The sequence below is a fragment of the Pinus tabuliformis genome, chromosome 3_2, assembly GCF_031772625.1.
Source record: "Pinus tabuliformis cultivar Carrire ecotype Pingquan chromosome 3_2, CPIR1, whole genome shotgun sequence".
Taxonomy (NCBI): Eukaryota; Viridiplantae; Streptophyta; class Pinopsida; order Pinales; family Pinaceae; genus Pinus; species Pinus tabuliformis.
In genome coordinates, this window is record NC_142302.1 from 889,157,672 (window position 1) to 889,168,849 (window position 11,178).

The window sequence follows — 11,178 nt, forward strand, 5'->3', positions numbered from 1 at the left end:
TATTTTTTACAAATCTGTCCCTTGAAAATTTTACGACCTAAATACTAAAATCAGAGAAGAGGCAAAGTTAAATATCATGTAACCTGATGCAAAAGCTTCAATTTTGGATAACAGCTTAAATATGAATAATGACTTTCATTGTCTAAAGAAAGGCATGAAAATATTTACCAAACTTCCATGATATAGTTGATCAAAAGGCAAAGCCATAGAGCTTAAGGCACCCTTCAAATGAAGTGTGCACTTTGGTGTCTACTCTGAAGTCTGTGGCTTCTACAATCAAAGCCTGACCCCCTATCCCACGTAATTGTGATTAAACCACTAAATGGCAAGCTATCTTCCGGACAAAAACGAGATTCACCTCATAATATTCTATTTATCACAGGGCCAATAAACTCCTGCCTCCTAAACAGCAAATGCTTTAGTACAAACCATCATTTAAATACGTGTGTAGGGCCTCTAAAATTTAAATACAGGCTCCTGGATTGCAAATGCTTAAACATGAATAGTAGTTTCCAAAACCTGCCATAGACACCACACCCTACTGCCTCCTGTCCATATCAAAGGAAATTGATTCAATGCCCTTTACTACAGCTTCATAATTCCTAGAACTGGGCAGATTACTACCAGAAACTGAGTGTTTGGAATCTCCAGAGTTTATCGGACAACTTCGCTGAGCTCCAGTGTTCCATAATGCAACTGAACCCAAGTTATTGGCAGGCGACGGAGATCTATCAGTCTCAACTACTGCTTGTCTGCTGCTTGAAACCACAGTTTGCCTTGTTTTGCTATCGTGTCCAGCACTGGATAACCGTATGTGCTGTGAATCTCTAAGTCCTTTGCCTGCCTGCAAGTCAAATTTCCAAAATGACTTGTTATTAACTACAATTTTGACACTCCTTAGTCAATAAAGACAGAAAAGAGAAACAAATCAACAAATTTGTAAATTTCATTTAGTTTGAATGGCCTGCATTGCCATTTCATTATAAAGTATTTGAAAACAGAGACAGCAGTTGCCATTTTCTGAGGCCCAACACTAACCCAAAACTATTGTAATCTCAATTGTACTTTCAGCCCCAATCTACAGCATGGGAAGTACAATGTGCATGCCTATTTGAAAACAGAGACAGCAGTTGCCATTTTCTGAGGCCCAACACTAACCCAAAACTATTGTAATCTCAATCGTACTTTCAGCCCCAATCTACAGCATGGGAAGTACAATGTGCATGCCCTATCAGAAATGACAAAACTCCATTCTGCGGGTATGATGCTGGTTACAATAATGTCCATGCACAATATGTATGTATAAACGCACATCGCAGGGGGATCCTTCACAGATCTTGGCGAAGCCAGAACCGAAACGTGGATCCAGCCCCAAACTACGGATCCAGTAACATAGGTAGTAATAACCAGTAATATGGCATGTAACCAATAGATTGGCAACATTAAGGTGAGTGCTCGCTGGAGTGGCCTGCATTGCTATTTCTTCAGAAAGCATTTGAAAACAAAGAGGCTAGCTGCCATTTTTGAGGCCCTGCATTCTCAAATCTACTTCCAGCTGCGGTCTACAGCACAGGGAAGTAAATGTGTATGGCCTAACAGAAATGACAATCCTCCATTGTCCATCGCGTCCTCAGAAATGTGTCTCATTTTGTGCAGGAATATTTCTACATTATATGCTGTTACAGATAAACAGTATATAATATAAATTCATTTCATTCCAAACCCTTCACTCGGCTGCACAATGGTTGCTGCTTCATTGTTGCTAAGGGTACCATTTAATATCAGGTATAGACAAAAACATCGTTGCGAGCATTCTTCAACTAATAAGTAACCATATTCATAAATGAGCTAGAAAGGATGCACCCATAACCAGTGGGCAGTATCATGCCAAAACTCTGCTAAATAAAAACGGTGGCCAACAAGCACAATTTAGTGGCTTTTGGGTGAAAACACAATGGAAATACGTCTTCTGACTCATGATGCTTTTATATTTGGAAAATCATGTGGCAATGATGATGTAGAATATCGTCTTTGTCTTCCTGTAGATCGCCCAACTCAGCGTATGCCGGGACTATACTCAGAATGGTAACTCAATTGAAATTCGCATCATGCCACTCGATTTCATTTGACGGACAGCGTCAAGGCGTCGTTGGCATGCCCATCCTAACCATACCCAGAGATCATCATCATCCACTAGACCAAATCTCTCTCAGACATTTTGGATAAGTAGGTTGCATGCAATATCCATTCTCTGGCATTTAGCATACATATCCACCAGGGCGTTCCCTACACAACCATTCGAGTCCAATCTCCTTCTAGTTATTTCCACATGGATCTCCATACCCCACTGTAGAGCCACAAGGTCTGCGCAGGCCTTGACTAATTCTAGTCCAGTAACTCGGCGGATCATCTCAACCCGTGGCGAAGCAACCTGGTCCGACTCCACGCATTTCTCAGCATCCTGAATAAATTTGGTAACGGTTATGGAGACATTATCCTTCGAATTTAAATTTGTTTCAAATCCACGAAGGCTCAGTGGATCTTTAAGGCACTGCGTGATCTGCTGCTTGTTTAAGCCCAGAAGATTTTCGAACAAAAACCTGCAGAGAAGACAGGGGGAAGTCCCGAGTCCCGGCTTATGGTTAAGACATCTTCCCCCGCAGTGTACCTTGCAACATATTGGCGAACTAAATGGGGTTTGGTGAGCTTGGGGTAGTCTGATCGGAGGCGGCGAGATTTCTCTTGTGAGGAGATGGCAATGAAGGTGTCCAAGGGAACGGAAGAGAAACGATCCTGGACGAATGTGAAAATATTTGGGTTGGTATCATTCTGGAGGAGAAGGGTTCGAATCTCTTCGTATTCGGATGCCTTCATTTTTCGGTGCGATAAAAAACAGACATATCACAAAATCCGTAATAAGGTTAAGCAATACTATTTTTGCAGGGGCATCCCAGTGGGAAATCTTGAATGCAAGCAGAAAGACAATAACGTGATGAGCATTAAAAATCAAAGACTTCCAAAGCCTAACATAATATATTGTACTGCGGCTTCTAACCTTTAAGTAAGTTGTAGACATAGTTACGGTAACCTGTAGGTCGACCGTCTCCACGGCATTACTATAGGACCTTATTTTATCCGCAGAGTCTTGTTCACAAATCATTTTAGCATATGGTCATTTAGAACATTGGTCCTAAAGTACATTATACAAAATTTTAGGGTAGAATGTTGTAGAAATTTAATCAAAACTAGTCATGGGCTTATAGGTCTCAAGGGTTTAACTTAGCTCTGATACCAAGTGTAAGGACCACGATTCAGACTATTTACATTTTTTTTTTTTTTAAGTTAACAACAAATACAACTAGAAAAGAAACGCATTGAAATTTCAAATTTATTTAGCACACACATTCCTGAAATGAGTTCCAGGAATGTGTGTGCTAAATAAATTTGAAATTTCAATGCGTTTCTTTTCTAGTTGTATTTGCTGTTAACTTATAAAAAAAAATGTAAATAGTCTGAATCGTGGTCCTTACACATCACTCCATTCCATGGGCGCCTACAACATTCCAACAATTTACACTTTTCCCCACATTATTCATGAGATTATGCAATTGGACCAACATGCCCCCAACTAGCTTAACATTATACGTGGGTTTTGATAGCTAATTTGAGGCCTATATAAGGTTTGTCTCACCCCTTGATAAAATGGGAGGGATAGCACCATCCTCAGAGCCCTCAACGTTGGAGCAGAACTAGTCTATTCTATCACTAGGAGAACTATGAGACCCATTTTGTGCCCCAAACACAAAAATGAGCTGTGTAGCATGATTTGCATGGAGATATAGGGGACAACCCCTAGATCCAGATTTTTGGAGCACTCTATACTCGACTTGGAATTGGAGGATCCCAACGAATGACCTAGAAGTGCCTACAAATGCATGATGTCAACATTTCGGCCTCTTTTGTTGATTATTTCTTATGTTTTACATTAGTTATGAGGTTGGCTTGTAACCTCACCTAGTTTTTCCCATCATTTTACAAATTGAAGGGGATTTTAGGCTAAATTAGACATCATTAGACATGTATAAATCAGAGAGAGATCATTTTATTCTCTCATCGTCATCAGTTGGATAATTTTACCTTTTGAGAGAAACTCACATTTGTTCCTTGGCTATTGGAGATTATTGGAATGCATTTTGATGTTTGGAAGCTATTTTGGATTGTCTTTGGAGTTATTTGTTTAGTGAATAGATGGATATACTACATGTTATCTTGCAAATGCATATTTTTGAAGATTATCATTTTGGTTCTATCTAATGTATGCAATTGTTGCTCCTAGATTGTGCTTCACTGTACCCTAATTTGTTGAAAATAAATTTTAAAGGCTATCTAGTTAAGAATTTCATATGTTACTCATTGTATAACATGTAATGAAGATTCACAGTGGAGGAATTCTTATAACTCTTCATCAAACTCCATTTATCATTGAATGGGTGAATGTTGGAATTTTGATACCTAGGACATCAAATTTTGGCCTCCTTAGCAATAAGTTTGGCTTATTTATCACGTCCTTGATTCCATATGCCTAAAGGATGAGGCACTAATCCAAGTAATTGGTGATCAATCCTAAATTTTCTCCATAATTTTGTTTCCTTAAAATCGGTTTTTTTAAGGCTAGGGTGAAAATCTGGGGCTTGTAGCAAAATTTTAGGGAGGAGGATTTTTGGTTATTTGAGAACCTAAACATTAATAGATAGGTTTATGCTACCTAACCTATTAATTTTTTGGGCTTCCACTCAAATTTCATCCATAAAATCTCTTGCCCTAGGTGTTGCTCCAACAGGGAAATCCTAGTTTCTTTTCCCCTCAACTTGAGGTCTTTGTTGAGGGTTTCATGTGCCTTGGCTTAGTTTAATATCATTCTAAGAAAACCATTTCTCTTCGGACTTGACCTTGTGAATACCTATCATCATCAAAAAATCTCAAAACCCTAGGTCTTGGGCCTTCTCTCCTTGGGATTTTCTTTGAAAGTGTTTTGCTTATTTGAAGACTTAAACCATTATTGAGTCTCTCTCTTGAATGAAATTTATCTTGATCACTTTGTGCATAATACCTAGCACATACACTTTAAGTGATATCCCTCCTATTGGGACTCCTCCCATCAGTGAAAGTTCATAAAGTGTAGGGGGTTTTGGCTGAGGTGACATTGGGCCTCTACCCCATTGTTAGCACTTTTTCTAGCTCTTTCCTTGTAGGGATTCCCTCTCCGAGGCTTGCTAGATTTTGTGGTAATAGTACCCATTTGTACTTTTGTAGAATTCTAATGCTTGAAGGTCTAATATAGTAAGTTCCTCTAACCCCTTAGCTCTCTCCTCCTTTTCTATGTATTTATGTAATCCATAAAACATTTCATAACTTTAATGATGAAGGGATCAAAATGGAAAAAGATCAAATCCATGAACAGGGTCATAGTAAATAAGATGAATTGGAAGCTCCTCAGCATCGAGGAATGTAGCCCGAACAACAACATTCCTAGACTATATGACATTTCGTTTGGTGAGAATGATATTGCATTGTTTATTGAAGATGAAACCAATATATTACAAACATATATTCTCTCCATATGAAAATTGTGTCTGGAGGTGACTTGTAGTGCCACCATAGCCTCAACAAACCCGCTTAATGCATTTCCCCACTTCTCTTTTGTTGTTCCAATCTCTATATTTTCTTCATCAATTTCCATGGATTGTGTTCCTTTTCTTTAGAATTTGCTAGGATTTGATTCCAGATTCATAAATATAGTGATAATCCAAAATCATGAACAAATTATGTTACACTAAAGAGGATACACCATGAGGCTCTATGAAATTGAGAAACGTAGCCTTAGCAATAATAAACCAAAATTGGATGACATGCAGTTGGTATGAATGGTCCCACTTATTGATGATGAAATTAGTCACATTAACGACAATAACACTCTTTATATCAAAATCATGAGTGGTGGTGACTTGTAGCACCACCATAACCTCAACAACCCTTCTTAATGCCTTCCTCCATTTATTTGTTGTTGTCACAATCTCTGCATTTTCCTTGTCAATTTCCATGGTTTTTTTCTTATGTGGTTCACAAACCCCAGAGATTGATGACTACCACCTCCATGTAATATTTGTACCGAGCAGGTCCACCCAAAGGGATCACTTCCCGTCGGCACAACCATGGAGTTTGACCCTGAGGGTGTCAAGAGAATTGAATCCGTGACCTCTCCATAACAAAGGTGATTTAACAACGAGGACTCGACCAATTGAGCTAACCCTCAAGGCTAGTCAATTTCCATGGGTTGCATTCTTTTGTTTGAATTTTCTAGGCTTGGGATTCATATTCATAAATACAATGATAAAGGGATTGCTAGGATTGGATTGCACACTCGTTGATAAAAGGATTATACAATAAATAATAAATTCAAGTAGTGATGTGGATATTAGTCCAAATACCCATACTACATAAACATAAGCATGTTCTGCATTAATAATGTGAATTAGTACAATAATACATAAGCATTGATGCTTTGATAATTTGACACTTAACTTACTCTAAAATTTGAAATTTTAACTTTTCAATAACATCATCATGTCCATATAAATTGTTGCATTTTCCATTAACCATTATGAATGAAACTAGTGTGAAACCCTTGCCTCCAAGATTTTTTTTCCTAGATAATGCGAATGGTTCTTCTAAGGTTTCAAGTTCAAATATTGTATTCTCCTTCATTCTATTTTCCATCAGATATGGAGGTATAAATATGAGGAAACCATGAGGTTGAAGATTCTAGGCAGGCCTTGTGTAAAGCATGCATAATGGACACAAAGACACATGAAAAGCGATTTTAATGGATTTTTCTCAAACCATCAACATTGTTTTTTGACACTACATATCATATGTCTATTGGAAACCACAATAATATTGGGGGGTGGGTGGGAACCGGTGTTATGTAGATTTTAAACAAGTATTTAGCTATTGAAATTCATTCAATAATACAACATTGCATCAATCACATGAAGAACTAGACACAATATGTTCAGTAGAAACCCATCTAGGATAAAACCACAAATATTCTTTTATTTTTTTTGTAAATAAATGCAAGCATCAACTTCAATTTACATCCAATTATGTAGACACCAACCTTCAGGAGGTTATAACCCCCTTTTTCTTTGCAAGCACCGACTTGTTAGAAGCACCAATTCCCACTGTTTGGAGGCACCTAAGTGAAGGAGACTCTAATCCCTTGATAAACAATATTAATATTAGTTTTTTCCATCTTATTTGATCTTTTCTTTTTAGCACCCTCTCTTTCTCTAATTCTCAACAATATTCTTGCACACAAAAACTTCAGTTTTCAACCAATCTCCACTTTCAACCTCTACTCAACTCTTCTCTACACCTTTTGTCTCTTATCTGATTCAAATTTATGGCATTTAGTAGTTTCAACCTCTTCCCATTCCTTTCTTGCACATTGTCTATCTTTATCTCTCTTTTCATCCATTATCTGCCCAGGAATTCAACTTATATAAATGTTTGTAGCACCACTTCATCTCACAAACTTCCACAATATTGTTTGTCTTCATCAGTCCTTTTTCCTTCACTCATGAGAATACAATATGTTTTGTCTTCTCATGTCATTTTATGTTTTATTTAATATTAGTAGATTCATCATATTTCCCCCAATAGAATTTTAGCACTTCAACATTTTAATTGAAATTTGGCACCTGACGCCACCAAATTTCTCATCTCAACCCTTTAAGTTTTTTTCCTTGGAGCATACGACCATGGGCTAGAACTGGAGAATTAGGCCTAAAAGTTCTTAGCCCTGTAGCCTATGCAATGTGCCCTTTCTCCATTCTAACATTTTTTCTTTTTCTTTTGATGACCTGATTATCTAGTCCTTCTTCAACCTAGACACTTCATTCACCATTGGATCTAGTCTAGGCTTGGATTTCCTCATAGTTGGATAAATTTCGTGATTTGGTCTCCATTCTCATTTACATCGAGACAACACCACTGGATAAGCGAATAGGTGAATGGTACCTTCATGCTAAGTATTGGATCCGGGAGATCCAACATCTAGAGCCTTCTCCCTTTCACACTCACCAACACCATTGTAAGGTCGAGTGGTCAAATAGGATTTTAACTTGCGTCAATCCATCGATTTTGGAATCTGAGGATCTAATCCCCTCTACCCTTTGTATTGACGCTACACCTCTGGATTACCTATTTGGCTAGATATCCTCACATAAGCCTATAATGGAGTCTATATTATGTATATATGGAATCTGACTGGTTGTTAATGGCACATACTATGTGCACCTTCGGACCACCAGGTGCCTAGATGACCTTGTGCCTCCAGATTGAAAAAACATGAAAAATCACCAAATTTATTAACACTATTAGGCCTTACAAAACAATATCCTAGCATGAATCCCAAGTTATTCCACATTCTTTGCCATGTCACCGCCACATCATTTTGCATGTCATTTCTTTGCCGCCTGTCATGCCATGTAATTTCCAAGTGTCACTTGAAAAAGGACCATTTGGCCACCCAAAAATTTCAAATCCACCTACCACATGTCATGACCATAGAGTTCCATGTCATAATTTGTGCCACATCACTCCCATTTGGTGCCACCTAGATGGAACCTATAGTGCCATTTGGATTCTACGTGTCATGTCCTCTTACTACCATGTTATCGACTTGTTTGGCATATCATTGCCACTTGTATGTCATGTCACCTTGCCATGTTAGCATCGTTCCACATCTCGTCCCCTCAGGGTGCCACATTATCAATTTACCACATGTCTCTTCCATTTGGCACCATGTGTGTTGCCACGTTGTATTGGGGTCCACCTGGTCTTTGGATCTAGGAGATCTGAGATCTGATAAATTTCTTAAGTATTTCCCTATTACTCTTCGAGAGACTTGAATGCACATATGATCTTGAAGAGTATAGAGTTCATCAAAGTCTATATTAATATGACTAATCTACCCATTTTTCCTCTCACTTAAATAAGAGCACCTTTCTTGTCCCTCGCCTTGGATGACTGGATGCATTGAACCCATCTTTGCTTTCTAACACATCCTTCACTTCAAAATGATTTTTCTCCTCAATCCTTAAGAATTTACCAAGTGCCATATATCAATGGAAATCTCTTTGAGAGGGCTATCTAACCAAGAAATTATCATGTTGTTTTAAACAAGGTAGATAAAATACCATCAAAGATAGGCTAACGGGATACATGTCAAAGACTCTACAAAAAAACTAGATTACCAATACTTCATAAGAAGAAAAAAACATCAATGACATCATAAGCATAGCACAATGCTAATAAACTCAATAGGCTCCCCTTGAACTTACATCAATGACTAAATTTTGACATCAATGATTGAACTTTCGCATCAGTGACAACAACAAGCTACCAACAATCTCCCCTTTTGTCATTAATGGCAACAACAATAAACCTCGTTAGTCATTGATTCCTTTGGGAGCCGTGACCCCCTTTTAGGTTGTTGAAACTTGCACCAAATAACTCTAAAGTTCCATTACTGCTCACTCTCCCTCTTGCTTTGAGTTGCCAATGTCTTCTCATTCTCCTCTCTACTTTGAGGTGCTAATGTCTAATCATTCTCCCCCTTTGACATCAATGGCAAAGGCATTTATCTTATCCACTGATCAAACATGTTGACATCAAGCATAAACAATTTTCTTATGCATTATGGTCCAAATGTTACCTTACTTCTATTGTTGTTCACTTGTCCCATGGTATATCAATATCTCTTCCAAATGCTCCTCCTATTTTAATATATCAAGCTACTAACGGTATTGGTTGCTAAAATAAATAAGAATGCAAGCCTTTCATATTTGAAGAGTAAATCTCTCCTCCTAAATATATCCTCTTTCTACTAAGCTTACAACTCCCCCTCAGCTAAGTCTATATCATTTTCTCTGACCTTCTGACATACAACTACCCTCTTTCCTTGTGAATGAAACTAGTGATAATCTATATATACTAGACTCCCCCATGGACATATGCTTCGTTGATATACCTTTCTTAGCAAATGAGGAAAATTCTGAATACTTGAATGATGTTCCTATTGAGCCTCCAAATTTGTCCTCTTTTTGATAGTGCAATTTTCCTTTTTCACTTATTTTGCCAACTATTTCCATTCTATTTCATCGTCTCCATGGGTTAAGCGTCATCTGAGCCATGTGATTACATCAATAAGGTAAATGTCCATAATCTTCTCAAGTCTATATGTTTTACTTTGTGAAATTGGTTTAACTAGACAATAGCTAACTAATTGTGCATTTTTTGCAACTAGTCTAATATTTTGCAACTAGATCCAAGGTTCTATATGTTTGCATCTGTAAAAAATCAGCTAAAGCATATAGGAAGTTTCCAAATTTTTCCAAGATGGGGATATACCTATTGGCCATGTGAGAAAAATAATAGGTTCAATGCAACTTTTAAGTCAAACCTATAGTCAACATAGCCATGGCGCACGTGTAACACATAGCATATCCAGTGAATTAGCACTATAATCAAGAGAGCCAATGTTATGATCAAACAAGCGAGGTTTTGAAGATAAGATTGAAGACTGAGGATGCATGAGAATGTGTCTTCTCACAATTCACTCCTTTAGTAGTGAATCATAAGAAGAAAGACTCTTATTTTAATTCAGAGATCAAGATGTCAATCTCAATTCTAGTTCTTAAGCAACAAATTCTCGAGTTGTTTATTTTTTAAACCTTATAAAAATGCTTCATTTGTAAGTGAGACATAGTTATGAAGTTAATATTGTTGTTGAGATTTATTGTTGTGGATAAAACTATGTTTACACATTATAGTTAATACAAAGCTCTGTTATGGTGTGGATATAATTGTTGTTGGTGACTTCAATTTTGTGATATGAGTTTCTAGTACCTCGTACTCCTTAGGAGGTCACCCTGAAGACATGTGAGTTAAATAATATAGATGTTCTCTCATTTCTTTCATTTGATTTATTCTTTATCTATCTTTCCTGTATTCAGATTAATACTCTATTTTTATTTATATGCTCATTTTTCTCAGTTAGGATTTCATCTTGCCTTTTTACATACTTGCTGTGCTTTCCCACAGGTCAAGCGCTTG

General features: G+C 37.4%; 1 pseudogene; it reads right to left on the reverse strand.

Moving 5' to 3' along the window:
• Positions 1-2,209: 2,209 nt before the first annotated feature.
• Positions 2,210-2,874, reverse strand: LOC149183471 (uncharacterized; annotated as a pseudogene).
• Positions 2,875-11,178: the final 8,304 nt, after the last annotated feature.